This window comes from Sorex fumeus, unplaced genomic scaffold, assembly GCF_029834395.1.
Source record: "Sorex fumeus unplaced genomic scaffold, SorFum_2.1 ptg000044l, whole genome shotgun sequence".
Taxonomy (NCBI): domain Eukaryota; kingdom Metazoa; phylum Chordata; class Mammalia; order Eulipotyphla; family Soricidae; genus Sorex; species Sorex fumeus.
In genome coordinates, this window is record NW_026606101.1 from 60,727,769 (window position 1) to 60,743,727 (window position 15,959).

The window sequence follows — 15,959 nt, forward strand, 5'->3', positions numbered from 1 at the left end:
CAAATCAGATCAAAACTGCAGAACTTCAGAATTTACAGACACTTTTCCTTAAAAAAAAAAAGTTTTCATTCTTCTGCCTCACCCCAACCCCCCTCCCCCAAGTTCTTTTTAATGGTGACATTTTACTGCTCTTGGTCATGATGCTTGCTCACACGCATGCTTGGTTCTGGCGCACAACACACCCTCTGGCGCCACCAAGATCTTACTCTGCACTTGTGGGTTGGGAGAGCAAACTTGCAGCCCCAGGCTTTGAAGATGGGTGCTTGTGCCCCTGAGCTCTTCCGGATCCCTGCAAGCACTTTTCCTTATCCTGTTCAATCCTCTTGAGACCAGTGGTAGAAACATTTGGCTCAAATTTCGCCCATTAGAAAGGAGAATCTCTAGCCCAGGGTCATACAGGTGGGCAATCGTGCTCGGGCTTCTGACACGGGGCCTGAGCTGCTAAGACACGTTTTTTTCCTACGTGAACATGAAGTCCCCTCATCCACAAGACTCCAACCAACATTTCTGCCTTCTGAGGTCAGCTCCCCCAAGACTCATTTCTCTCCTTCGTGTCTGTCCTCCGTGGCTCTTCAAGGCAGCTTTAATGTCTCCTCAGAGTCCGGTCCATCTTCTGTTGCCTGTTCTTCCTCAAATGCCATTGTCTGGGGGCTACAGATCATGTCAGGATCTTAGAATTTCAGAACATGATCTTAAAGGTCATCTGGCCCAAAGCAGGTCCTGCCAGCCATTTGTACACCCCTCCTTACCTCCTTCGTTGACAGCTATGTTTCTCCCACCACATCCTGGAGGGGGGTTAAGGCCCCTGCAGGCACTCAATGCCCTTTCCCCTGCAGCTGTGAAGATCCGGTCTCCTTCCTTCAGAGAGGGCATGTGGAGGTTGCAAAGTGCAAGGCCAAGTGACAGTCAGGACCAGGCGACCCACGGCAAGATCAGAGCCATCCAAAGGGAAAGAAAACCAAGAAGGGGGCTGGAGCGATAGTACAGCGGGTAGGGCATTTACCTTGCATGTGGCTGACCCTGGTTGGATTCCCAGCATCCCATATGGTTCTTCCCAGCACCGCCTGGAATAATTCCTGAGTGCAGAGCCAGGAGTAACCACTGAGCATTGGTGGGTGGGACCAAAAACAAAACAAAACAAAACAAAACAAAACAAAACAAAACAAAAATACAGGAAGGCCAAGACAATGTTCAAGCAAAGCAAGCCAGCACAGGACACATCCAAGACCAAGAAGAAACCCGTGGTTGAAAAGCCAAGCAAAATCCCTCCCACCCCTCTCTCCTGGTCCTCCTCTCTTGGTCTTGGGGGCCTCAGCCTGCAAGGGGCGCCCTCCATACGGGAACTCTCCAGCCAGAGCTCCTCCTCTGCTGTCCGGTTTCCTCTCTCTCAGGCTTCGGGCCCCTCTGGCTGTGGTCCCTGGGGAGGCTGCTGGGCTTGACCACGTGCTGGCAGCTGGCCCCGTACTGGCAAGAGGTGACTCAGTTCATGCCACCACTTGGATAGTTTCATGCATCCCTGCTCCTTGAGATTCTTAAGAGAACATGTTGCTGTCCTCAGACTTATATGCTTTTCCTTTGTGGAGGGCTTTCGAATGGGTGTGAGGGGTGTGGTGTGTGGGGTGCTTATTTCTACTACCACTCTGTCCAGTTACGCATTTAAGGCAGGTAAGTAACATTTTTCAAAAAGGACCCCCACCCCCACTCCTATCCAAGTGAAAGCTTCACTATTATGCACATTTTATTTTTTAAATGTAGGAGTACTGCTATTTATTCAGCCACTGATTAAGCTGACTGAAGTGGTAATACGCACATTTTAAAAGGAGAAATTTTCCTTGGGTGGAAGGGGCTACTCTTGGTGGAAATCCCCTTTGGCTCGCGTGGCTTAGATACTAGGAAAAAATGATTCAGCTTGAGAATATTGCAATTCTTCCCCCCCACCTCCAAATAGCATCCATCGGGGCTAATAATTGTTCCTTCATGGTGTCAAGTGGAGGGAGATTCCTCTGAGATTCCTCTGAGGTCATCTCCCTTGGTTTCTGGAATTCCACAAGTTCATTTCATCAAAGGGGGGGAAAAATCTCATTTGATGTATATCAAAGGGCTGGAAACCTCAGGCCTCAAAAGTGATCTCACTCACTTGGCTCTCCGATCTTCTGTGATGTCAGAGTCCCGTTGAGGCTGTCTCAACCCTGTCGTGTGCCAGGCGGGTGCAGGCTAGGAACCTGGATGCCAGCCTCATTTCCTGATCACAACAGGAACTTTTTCCAAGGACGGGAGAATGAATGGAGAGATGGAAAATTCTGTCCACGATCACAGAGCTGCTTAATAGGTGAGGGGGGGCGAATGAGCCCTGAGTTTTTTCTTTCCTGGGGTTATGGAGCCACTATCAGAGCTGATTCCCCCCTCCACATGCCCTGTTCCGTCGTTCCAACTGGAGACTGCTGTTCTAGCAGGATCTTCCTGGGACAGAGCTGACGCCTGCTCCTTGCCTACGTGACTCCACCAGCCTGTCACTGAGGATGTGACCCAAGGACATTCCAAGAGGTGGAAACTGTTGGGTCACTTACTTCCAACCTCCAGGTGGGAGGAAGGGAGAGGCGCCAGTGAGGACAAGGTCATGGCCAGCCCATACACTTTGTGTGGCCCAGGATAAGGAACTGGGGGTTCAGGAAAAGTGGGGAGATGATAAAATGGGGGGGGGGAGCACATGGTGACCACCTCTCTCTCTCTCTCTCTCTCTCTCTCTCTCTCTCTCTCTCTCTCTCACACACACACACACACACACACACACACATACACACACATACCCTATCACAGTTCAGCATGAAGATGATGGTCAGGAGGGAGACAGGAGACGTGTTCTCCTACCCAGCTAGAAGCCCAGGGCCCCACTGCATTAGTCTGAAGCCATTTCCTGGTTCTGGGCTAGCAGTGACCTGGAAATGCAGCCACAGAGGTCAAACTTCAAGAAAGATCAGATAGAGGTCAAGCCACCCTCCCCAGTCACTTACATTTTCTGCCTCCTCAGTCCTGAAGTGGTATCCGCTCCCATTTGATCTCCTCAACAAGCAGTTAGTCTTCCTCTGGGCTCAGACCTTTCTTTCTTTCTTTCTTTCTTTCTTTCTTTCTTTCTTTCTTTCTTTTAAAATTTGACATGGCTTTCAAAGGGAAAAGGGAAGGAAGAGGGTGTGTTGATAAAGAGAAGATCAACAGATTAAAGAGGTAAGTGAAAGTTTAATCAGAAAGGGGAGGGAAGGAGAGGGGGAGGGGTGATGAGGGAGGGGAGTGAAGGGGATGGACACAGCCGTTAAGGCACTCACCTGGCTTTAAACCCACTCCACATATGGTCCCACGGGCACTGCCAGAAGTGATCCCTGAGCACCACTAGGTGTGGTCAATATACTTAGAATCCCCCAAAAGAAAAGAAAAAAATTGTTATTTTCAGCAAAAAGGGGGGGAACTTAAAAGTCCATAAGGCAAGTCATTGCCAAAACTATGTTCTATCTTAAGGCTATCATAAGTAGGTTTTCTTCCTCCTCTCTTTTTTTCCCGCTTTTCTCTCTCCTTTTTAATAAAATCTTTCCCCAAGCCATTATTGTTTTGAAAATTCTCCCATTCGACTTCGATCTTCAGATCCTTCATCCCAAGATTTCTCAGGTGGCGACTTGCATAGAAGGATGCTCAGGAACATGTGAGCAGGGATGAGAACAACAATGGGGATGGGATGGGGGGGGGGGGGTCGGTCAGGAACCAGGCATGCCGTGCAGGAGAAAGATTTCTGCTGTGAGGACGTTTTCCTAATGGAACATGCTGACGTTGTGACCACGCAGTATAAAGAAGGAAACAGAAGCAGAAGGATCGTTAAGAAGTCCAACTGGGAGAAAAGAAAAGGCCCAAGCCCAGATGCTACACGTCAGGGAAAGTGGACCGCCCTACAGTTCTAAGGCCTCAGAGGAAAAGATTCCTCCTCTCAGAGAACCTGAGGACCAAGAAGTCTCCCAGAAAAGAATGGATAGAGAGGGGGTCGGAGCAGTAGTACAGTGGGTAGGACATTTGCCTTGCACAAGGCAACCTGGGTTCTATTCCTGGCATCCCATATAATTCTCCAAGCACCACCAGGAGTGATTCCTGAGTGCAGAGCCAGAAGTAACCTCTGAGCATCATGGGTGTGACCCAAAAAGCCAAAAAAAAAAAAAAAAAAAGAATGGACAGAGATTTTGATTGTATGTTAATTGGTCTGGAATTTGGGGGCACATCAGCTGTGCTGAGCGTTCACTCCTGGCTCTGTGATCAGGGATCACTCCTGGCAGTGCTTAGGGGACCATATTGGGTGATGGGGTCCAATCAGGGTCAGCCACAGGCCAGGCAATTGCTGTTCGCACTGTACTTACCCACTCCAGCTCCTGGATCAAGACTTTGGAGTGCCACAATATATGACTCACAGGCAAGTCTGTCATACAGCTTGCATAAGTAAATAAAATTTCACAGGAACACACGTGTATCCATCCATTTTTACACAATTTTTGCTGCTTCCTATATAACTGCAGTTTTGAATAGTGCTAAGAGGGATTGTAGGGATCCCAACGCCTAAAATACCATCAGTTCCTTTATAGAAACACTTTGCTAATCTGTGTTCTGTCTCGTGAGCTAATTTCACCTTGCTAGTCTCTGTTTCCCCAGAATTGGGCCATAATTTCTTTGTATATAAGATAATAAGAGTCCCTGGGGGGGTGGAGGGGGGGCTGGAGTGGGTAGTACAGCAGGTAGGGCATTTGCCTTGCATGCGGTTCAATCCCTAGCATCCCATATGGTCCCTCGAGCACCGCCAAAAGTAATTTCTGAGTGCAGAGCCAGGAGAAACCCCTGTGCATCACCAGGTGTGACCCCCCAAAAAAAAAGCAAAAAAAAAAGAGTCCCTGGTTTCTCAGAGATACAGTGAAAAGAAGATATAAGAGATGGGAATCATGTATACTAAACTGTAGCACAGAGTTGGCACTGGGCTGATATTTAGGAAGTATTCATGTTAAAGTAAGTGCCAGAGGAAGCCAGTCCAGCCAAAACAAAAGGCAGAATGCAAAAGCACGTCTCCAGTTACAGTGCTCTTTAGGAGCGTGTGACTGCTCGTTGTTGTGAAGACAGAGATGTTCTGGAACCAAGCGCCCCCCTTCTGGTTTCCCTGATCTTGTGAAGAGCAAGCTCCCACACTCTCAATTCGAGCCGATCCACACTCCAATTCTCACATGGCCCCTCTCCTTCCCTCTCGCTTCCCTCCCTTTAGGATGGATCCTGAGGTTTGCTCTTGAGCTCCCTAACTCATACTCACACCCTGGGGCTTTACACCGGGCCAGTCTTGCCATGCTCCAACAGCATTCCAGGGTGTCCCTTCTTGTCTGCCTCCCCCAGTTCCGCCAGAGGTGGGCCACGAGAGAAATGGCTAAAGTTTGCAAGGCAGAGCGAGGGACCCATGGTGCCACTGAAGGTTGATGCAAGAGCATCTGTGCCTGCACAGCTCACTGTCATCCTTCTTTTCCCTCACCTCCTCAGCTGACGTGCAGTTATATGATAGAATATGATAGAATATTCGTACTAGAAAGGGACCCAGTATTTTTGAAGAGACTGTGAGAGCTAATAGCCGTAGGCGAGACACAGCATTGATACTGATGCTATTCCAATGGCCCTGCTAGTTCATGAACAGGAGAGGATACCTGGAAGGCAGAAGTCAAGAGAAGACATTAACATTGGCTGATGTGCATGGTAATGGCCTACAGAGCCAAAGCACTCACCAGAACAGTTGGACCTGCGGAGTTCTTTGTCATTGATCATTGATTTAGTCAACAGTGTTTGGCCTGAGTCAACTCTTATTTTATTTGTATAAACTGAAAAGCGCTAGTTTGGTAAATAGAAGTGTCTTATCACAGTAGAAAATTTTGGCTCACTTGGCCCATTGTCAAAGTCAAATCAGTTTTCAGTCCCCTAAGGAAGGAACTTGGGCTGCTACTCAACCCAAGATTTGTAGGGTAAATCACTGTTTTTTGGCTTGGCCCAAAGGAAACTGAGGAAATTTACATTGTGATTTTGTACTGGGCAAAAGAAAATAACCCTACCATTCAGAAGCTACTGGCTATTGATGCTATGAACTGACTGGCGCTCATTTCAAAGACTGGAAATGATTTATTGCAGGCTAAAATAGAGACTTAGGGCCAGGAAGATAGTCCAAAGACATATAGCACTGGCTTTGAATGCTCAAGGCACTGAGTAGTCCCTAGACACCCCCCCCTCGAGCATTATTAGAAACACCCCTATTGAGCAAGAGTGGCCAAGCAACATCTTATGCTATTCATAGCAAGCAGTACAAAATAAATTATCTAGCATCTGCCTTTTCAGCAGATTTGAGTGGTGGAGGGAAAATTCAAAATAATTGTGGTGGAAAGGTGTAATGGTGGTGGGGCAGATGTCAAAATATTGAATGTAATCCATTATTGTAAACAACTTTATGAAAATAAATTAAAAAAAAAGAAACACCCCTGTTAGAAAAAATAGGAACTTGATTACAGAGAGTGCAGAGATTAAGGGAATTTTCTTGTATGCAGCCAGCTCCGGTTTAGACCTCTTGTATTGCATAGTCCCTGCTATGGGTACCACCAGTGTAATTTCCCCCTCCAAAAGATAAATTTAAAAAGTAAAATAAAATAATTAGTCAATGATGTGCATGTTTGAATTTAACTCAACGTAGGTACAATGTGACCCTAAATGCCCTGTTGTTATTTCTTCAGTTACAGAATCAGATAGCACAGTGGTGGGGCATTTGCCTTACAAGCGGCCAACGTGGTCGACCCGAGTTTGATTCCTCCGCCCCTCTCGGAGAGTCCGGCAAGCTACTGTGAGTATCTCGCCCGCATGGCAGAGCCTGGCAAGCCACCCGTAATGTATTCGATATGTCAAACACAGTAACAACAAGTCTCATGATGGAGATGTTACTAGGCCCGCTCGAGCAAATCGATGAACAACGGGAGGACCGTGACCGTGACAGAATCAGATGTCTTCAGGAACACACAAGCTTAGTAACTCGGAGAATCTCCACACTGCTTTAAGGACGGTATTCGGACCAGACTACTATGGCAGAAAATGTCAAGTGGGAGCGAGTAGAACCCCTTCACCTAAAATAAAATGAGACTCAAGAAATATCCTATTCCTGGGGGAATTGCAAATATTAGTGCCTCCATCATTGACTAGAAAGATACAGAGATAGTGAACCCCTCCACATTCCCATTCAACTTGCTTATTTAAGGACTGGTTGATATCACAGTGGGTAAAGGCTTTTGCCAGGCACATAGCTGGCCAAAATTTCAATCCTTGTCCTTCTATATGGCCAGGAACACCAGGAGTGATCCTGAGCTCAGAGTCAGGAATAAACCTTGAATATCACTGGGTGTAGCGCCCAAGCCAAAAAAAAAAATCAACTTGCTTATTTGGAGACTAATAATATACCGTCATTAACTTTACCGAGTAACTCTAAGTGCAGTTGCTTTTCTGGCTGTGGCTCTGCTGCAAAAGAAAACCAATACAACCTCTGGCAAGTGATTTTCTTGTCTCCAGTCAATCTACCAGAAGCACTTTGCTTTCAGCTTAGAAGTTGGCAAGACACCAGCCCTTTCCTGTCTCAGGACTACACTCAACCATCATCTACTGTCATAAGCTAACTCCAGGGACCCAATAACCTCTTGATTCCTTGAACATCATCATGCTGATGCTATCATGTGAATTAACTCTGCTAGGCAGGAGAGAGCATGGAATACCCTAGTAAGAGAGATGCAAGCAGTTGGAAGCAAGAGTTCAGAAACCACCGACTTGGGTGAGTGGCCAGTGATAGAGCACGTGGAGGAGCTCTGTTCAAAGCAGAGGAGATGCTACAGCAGCTGGCTTCTCTTACTGCCGAGAGGGTGGCAGAACGCTGAGGGAGGTTCTGGATTTGGGAGGCAACAGTACTTTATTTAGCTGTGCTACTTCTACTCATTTATTGACTAATGTGAAAGGCTGCCAGTTTTGAGGGGGTTGAGAGAGAGAGAGACAGAGAAAGATGGAGAAAGAGAGTGAGAGAGAGAAGACTGTCATAGATCCAGCCTGCCAGGCAAGATGCTCTGCCACCTGAGCAAAACATACGATCCAGCAGACCCGTTTATGCTGAGGTGTCTGTGGTGCAGAAGGAGCTCTATGCAATCTTCAGCAGGCCCCTGAAGATGAGTCAGAGCACAGATGCTTAGCATTTGAATACAAAGCTGTAGAAAATCTTTCTCTGTCTTGCTGTTGAGCCCGATAGAGACTGAGTAGCTGAGATTTCCCAACTTCTATGCTGCTTTCTAGTCAATAAAACCTTTATATTCTATTGAGTAGATCCTATAATTTTTGGAAAACAAGGGAGAATTATGAGTGGAAAATATATGTGTGTGTGTGTGTTTTTACAAAAAGAAACAAAACAAAACAAAACAAGACATGCTAAACATCTATAGGAACTCCCAAATCTTTCTCTGAGCTCTTCCTTTGGGGTTTTCACCCTGACTTAATCCACCCTTGATTCTCTCCATCTTGATTGCTTCTGCTTCTTAAGGTTTCTGCAATACTATCTTCTCTCCTTACAACTCCACATCTTTGGACCTGTAATCCACTCCAAATCAAACTGCTGTCGTAACTCTATTTGGAGGTTTTTAGTGATCTTTTGAGCTAAAGCGTACTATGTACCTTTCCCTATACAGGTAACTCAGAGTCCTTATTAACTAATATTATAACACTTTAGACCTGAAATTCATCTGGTAGTACACCAACCTCTGGTTATTTGTCTGGGAAGTCCTTCAAATCTCCTTTCATCATAAAGATATTAAATAGAGGGACAGATCTAAGCGAGTACAAAAGATGTGAGGGGGTAGATGGTGGAACCATTTGGGAAAACTGTTAGACAATGTTTGTTTTATATGACCCAGCAATTCTACCCTCAGGAAAAAATCCCAGCATAAGCTTATGCTCTTGGATAATAACCTTCCCAGCCTCTCCACTACAAGTTTCCCCAAATAGAACAAGACAAATGCTCAGCAAAAGCCAAATGGAAAAATTAATTGTGGCACATTCTTCCAGTGAAAATATGCAAAGTGCGCCTCACAACACCATGGGTGTTTTGCTCCCAATGTTGAGAAAGAGGAGCCTGTCACTAGACTACATGCCTGCCGTAGTCAAATGCCGTCAACGTAAAATCCTGGTGGTCGACCGTCTGGGTGCATACCGAGATAGAGGGAGGAGAGAGAAATGCAGAACTGATGGCCTTAAAACTGAACATAGAAGTTATTTTTGGTGGGAAGAGTTAAGAACACTGGGAGCAGGAGGGATACTGTGGGGTGTTAGCGATTATCTTATTACTTGACCTGAACGGTGGTTATGCAAACATTCACTTTATAATGGTTTGTCTTGCCAGCATGTTTTATGGACTTTCATAGGTGTTGCTTCATGGTTTTAAAAAACCCATATATCACAGCACACTTTCACAGCGCAAATGCAAAGAATGATTTGCAGGATTCCTTGGAGAAACCTCAAATTTTCCACTGCTTTCCTGGCATTGATTTCCAACCCTAAACTTCTGTTTTTCTGCCCAAGAAACAACACTTTTTTAGACCTCTTTTACTTTCAAAAGCTTTTTTTTCTCTTTTTGGCTGAGAAGATTTTATCACTTCACAGGATTGTCATATGTATTACCAGATGGAGAGTGAAAATGGGCAGAGTAAGTCCACAGGTCTTCTCTTCATAGTGAACCCCTCTTAAAGTCAGAGTTGGGGGCCAGAAAGATGGGTCAAAGGACTGAAGCATGTGTTGAGCATGATGGAAGCCTGAGTTCTATCCTTATTACCAAAGGGCCGCTGGCACCAACAGGAGTGACCCTTGTACTCCAAGCACAGAGCTGGATTAACCCTTGAGCAGTGCTGGCGGTGACCAAAATAGCACTGTAGCACTGTCCTCCCATTGTTCATCAATTTGCTCAAGTGGGCACCAGTAGCGTCTCCATTGTGAGACTTGTTATTGCTTTTGGCATATTGAATACACCATGGGGAGCTTACCAGGCTCTGCTGTGCGGGCGGGATACTCTTGGTAGCTTGCTGGGCTCCCCAAGAGGGATGCAAGAACCAAAACTGGGTCAGCCGCATGTGAGGCAAACGCCCTACCTGCTGTGCTCCAGCCCAAAATATAAAAAGAAAAAATAATTACCCTCCCACAATGTTTTTTTTTCTTTTTGGTACTTGGGGGACCCTATGGAATGCCAGGGATTGAACCTGGGTCGGCTGCATGCAAGGCAAACACTCTACCCAACCTGCTGTACTATCGCTCCAGTCCCAACCCTCCCCCAATTTTTTAATACAGGGCATAAAATAATTCAGAATCACAGGAGCAATGGCAGAGATAGACACCATCTGCACTCTGCTTTCCTCCTTCCCTTCGACATAGGCACAGGAAGCTGATGTAATTTTTTTAAATTCTGTTTTGTTTTGCTTTATTTTGGGCCTCTCTTGGTGATGCTTAGTGGGTTCTCCTGACTCTACACTCAGGAATTACTCCTGGCAGAGCTCCGGGGACCATATGGCATGCCAGAGATCAAATCTGGGTCGGCTGGGCTGCATGCTGGCCCTCTGGACCTCCATACTAGGTCTCTGGCTTCAAAGCCTATCAGTTTTCTAACCAGGAAACAAAACTCATGCACAGGGATCTTTAGACCTGAGCCTGTGGGCGTCACCACCAATCTACACCTACTGACATTATCTAAATGGGGGATCAGAACATTTAGGCAAGCTTCACATTTAAGTTTCACATAAGGTCAAACTTACCCTCTTCTGATCTCTTTGTCTCTGTCTCTGTCTCCTGTCTCTGTCTCTGTCTCTCTCTGCCTCTGTCTCTCTCTGTCTCTCTGTCTCTTTCTCTCCTTCATTCCCTCTTCTTTTTTTTTCCCTTGAATGGGGGAGCCATACCTGAATGTCCTCAAGTATCACTTTTGGTGGGCTCTGGGGCTTATATGTGGTGTCAGGGACCAAACCCAATGCAAGATCCACTGTACTTGTACTATCACTTGTACAAGTGCCCTACCCACGGCACTTATACTATCACTCTAGCTCCATCTGAGTCATCTCTTGAGTCTTGACTTTCATTTCTGCTGCCAAACACTGCCCATCTTCACCCTTGTGAAGCTCCTGGCAGAAACCATCTGCCTGCTCTTAGCGTCTATCTCCAAGTCCTTTGGCGATTACCAATCACGGACCTTGTCTTGTCCAGTCCCTCACCGTGGCTTAGATGCTCTTCCTGGACTGTGCCCTGCTTTTCTCTCTAGACTTATCTCCCACTCTTCTCTTTGTATTTCCTGTCACCCTCTACCTTAGGGAGGTGCCCTAACCACAGTCCATCTTTCCGCTTGCCCTCCCTCACCACTCTCTAGTTTTACTCATCCTCAGAGACCCAGGCGAATGCCATCTTTTCTGAGCAGCCTCGTCCACTGCCCTCCAACCAGCCCCTACTTCCCTGTTCATTGCATCTCTCTGACTGTCAGAGTGTGTCCTTGTTGCTATCGGCTGCCACCCACTATAAACTCCTGAGCTCATAATCTGTGTCTGCTTTACCTTCCAATCTCCTGGGCCTGGCAGACAGCCTAGCTATTGAGGGAGGACAAATGATCTGTACCCGCCCACTAAGCAAGCTTCCAGCGGTGAGAACTGACACAGCACCCTGGCATTCCCTTCCTGGAACTCTGGCCCCATCCCCCTGGGCAAAATGGCTCAAGTCAGGTGGCTGGAGAAGTCAGGTGGCTGGAGTCTTTTCCCGGCCCCAGGGGGACAACCGATACAGGGACAGCACAGAGCGCCATTCATTTGGAGAGCAAGTCTGGCCCAATGCCCCCCTCAGTCAGACTTTCCCCTGCCCTGCGCTGGGACTCCAAAGATTCCACCAAGGTGAATGAGGACATAGAGAAGTGGAAAATGCCTCCTTCGATTTCACTGAGAAACTTGAACCAGAAATCAATGTCTCCAGCCCAGCCTGACTCACTGCCCCAGACAGGACTCCCTGCCCCTCACGTCAGGCCTGAAAGGGGCTGCAGCCTGCACAGTGCAAAGCAGCTCTGAGGACTTTCATGTGGCTTCCACTGCTAGAAAAACACCCTCCCCCCCCCATCGCCCCCTCCCCACCCCGGGCCTCTAGAACACAGATTCATTGAGAAGCATCTTTCCAACCTGGAGGGCCATGGGGACACTTTCCAAGGAAGCGCACATGTGTAATTGCTGGAGAAACATCCACATCTCATTTTTTTTTGAACGCTGAGAGGCTCCTTCCTTAAATAAATTATCTGCTTCTGTGACCTGAGACCCGGAAGTGGTTTTATCCTGGCCCTAGGCTGCCACGACCACCACCTCCAGAGAGAGAGGGACCCTGTCCCATTTGGAGTCTGAAGTGAACACACACCAAGCTGCTCCTCCTTCCCTCAGGCCGGATGGGCGTGCTGGGGCACAGGATCTGGGGGCCTTCTCAAGGGCAGAGGCAGCCCCCAGGGCACAAGAATGGAGAGAGAGAAAACGAAGCCTGTGAGGTGAGGATGGAGCTGGCAGGGACAGTGAGAAGGAACTTTGACAAAGTTCTCAATTGACAGAACAGTTTCTGGATGCCCACAGAGGGACCGTCTGGTGCCCACAGTCTCCAAGGGGCAATCTCTTATGGGATCATCCAGGTAAGAGATCACATGTGTCTTTTCTGTCCTATTTTTAAAAAAATTTTATCTATTTATTTATTTATTTTAAATACCCATCCCTCCACCAGTGACCATTTCCCACCACCACGGATCCCAGTATCCCTCCCACCCCCATCCCCCCATCCCACCCTGCCTCTGTGGCAGGGCATTTCCTTTTGTTCTCTCTCTCCTATTAGGTGCTGTGGTTTGTAAAAGAGTTAAGCCTGATTTTCAGGGAGAAACGTTGGATGATTTAGTTTCCACTGATCACTTTGTATATAAGGAGATGTCGCACGGCCACATAAGCGGCCTCGTGGTTTGGAATAAAAGTCCTGGTTCCCGCATGCCCGAGCTATGCTTGTAGAGGCTCATGGTCACTGGGGTTCCATCTGGAGAAGGCGGGATGCGGCACCTACCCCATCTGGGATTTCCCGGTGATATCGACTCTGTTTGGGACCTGAAGCATTCTCCGGGAGCTGTGGAGTCTCCCAGCGATTTTTCTTCTTTGTTCTCTGTCCTATTTTTTAAATACAACTTTTTCTCTCCCTACACTTTAATTAAACACTGTGGTTTACAGTTGTTCATGGTGATTTGTCACAGGCATTTCAACCCCAATTGCACCACTCCTTTCACCTTTTCTCCACCATCGTCTCCAATTTTCCCAACCGTCACTCAAGCCTGCCCCAATAGCAGGCCCACAATAATTTATTTTATGTTGCTTGTTACCAATAAATTGCTAGCAGAATGATCAAAAAATATATCCTGAGAAGGAAATTAGTATAAATTGTGGTATCTCACCATGGATGGACATGAAGTCCTTGTCTGAGCGAATTTTAAGATGTTGTTACAAGTTACGTCTTCTGTGTGAATGCTTTTGTTAGTCGAGGTTGTTTGGTTTCTACACTATATCCCACCCAACCTGGTGTGCTACTACTGGAGTATCAGTGTTACAGAGTTTGGCGATGTCAGGCAGCTGCGAATGAGTCCACACACTCTATTTCTGGCTCATTCTAGATGTGGAGTTTCTGGTGATTCCCTCCAGAACCAGAGACATAACCAGCTTCCCACAGGAGGGCCGAGCTGCCTATAGCTTGAGAATCTCTGCTCAGAGGACTGACTGCTTAGGCAGGGACCAGGCCCGAACTTCTCACAGCTCTGTCCCTCTATCTGCCATGGCTACAGCTGGACATTCTTGCCTCCAGCCCACCAGAGGCTCCCACAGTGCTCTGTACCCCCTACCCCTTCCTGGCCCCCAGAGAAGGCTCCCAAGCTGCCCCAGTCAGGGGAGGGAGACCCCACACTGTCTCCAGGAGTGTTGGAGCAGAAGGAGGTCCCAGGGAGAAGCTCACACTGCCTGCTGCTCTTCACTGCTCCGGCCTCCACCACCCACGTACCTTCCTTGATTTCCCCTGGTATGTTAACTGTTGGCATGACTCATGGAAGCAAGAGCACCTGCCGTGACCAGAAGTGGAAGTAGAGTGTTGTCTCAGGAGAGGTTTGTAAGGTGATCAGGGTTTTGAGTTTGGGAACTCTCGCAAGGCTTGGACACACTGACTTATTTGATGCTTTTAAAAAAAGTGGTCACAGAGACTGGCCCACATCCACAAGAACAAAAGCAACAGGTGCTGGCGCGGATGTGGCGAGAAAGGGACCTCCTTCACTGCTGGTGGGAATGCAGGCTGGTCCAACCCTTTTGGAAAACAGTATGGACGATTCTCAAAAAATTAGAATTCGATCTCCCATTTGACCCAGCTATAGCACTCCTGGGAATATATCCCAGAGAGGCAAAAAGGTATAGTCGAAGTGACATCTGCAATTGTTTGTTCATTGCAGCACTCTTTACAATAGCCAGAATCTGGAAAAAACCTGAGTGACCAAGAACAGATGACTGGTTAAAGAAACTTTGGTACATTTACACAATGGAGTACTATGTAGCTGTTAGGAAAGATGAAGTTATGAAATTTACATACAAGTGGTACTACATGGAAAGTATCATGTTAAGCGAAATGAGTCAGAAAGAGCGGGATAGACACAGAAAGATTGCATTCATCTGGGGAACATAAAGCAACAAAACGGGAGACTAACACCTAGGAAGGGCTCAGATTAGTACCAGGAATTTTGCTCCATGACTTGAAGGCCAGCCACATGTGCTAGGTGAGAAGGAAGCTCAGATAGAGAAGAGAGCACCAAATAAAGGGTGTTGTGAAGACCCTCCCAGGGTGGGAGAGACATGCTAAAAGTAGTCTATAGACCAAACATGATTGCCACTCAATGCCTCTCTGGCAAAACACAGTACCCAAAAGAAGAGAGAGAGAACAGGGGGGAATGCCCTGCCACAGCGGCAGGGTGGGACGGGGGGGTGGGATGGGAGGGGAGGGATGCTAGGACCCGTGGTCGGGGAGGATGGGCACTGGTGGAGGGATGGGTACTTGATCATTGTATAACTGAAACCCAAGCACAAAAATTTATAAGTCTATAAGTGTACTTCATGGTGTTTCACTAATAAAAAAAAATGATATTAAAAAAATAAAAAAATAAACAGTTAAAAAAAAGAATTAAAAAAAAGTGGTCATTTTGCTCTGTGTGATGGCTTTGAGCTCTGCCAAATTCCTGCAATGAAATTTTTGTTATCCGCCGCTCCCCTGGTATATTCCTGTCCCACTTTCTCACCGTCCCCCAGATCCCAAACATGGATTCCCAGTCACCAGTCATTTATTTCCTTGCTGGTCCTTTGAAATTCCTGGGTGAGTGAGTGACGCTTGAAGGTGAGCTGGATCAGGCTTAAAGGAAGCTGAGAGGGGTCTGGAAACATGGAGATGTGGGAAATCCAAGGGCCCCATTCCTGCTTCGTCTCTTCTGTCTATGGGACCCGAAGACTCTTCGTACTCTCTCCTGGCCTCTTGGTGTTCTCATCCAAAGAAAGGATGGTGATGATGTTATCTATTTGCAGTGGAGGGATGATATGGGCTCAACCCACCTTACCTGGTGCTGACACAATCCATCTCTCTCCCATTTCTTAACTTCACTGGCTGTCTTTTACAACATGCTGTGAAATATTTGGGCCTTGTTCCCTGAGCCCTAACACTTTTCCTGGCAGTAAGAGGGCCCTTCTGGAAGGAAATGTAAATTATAAAAGAGAAAAGTTGAAAAGCTGGAGAAATAGTACAGAGGTTAAAGTACACATCTACCTGTGGCTGATCCCTGATACTACAGGGTC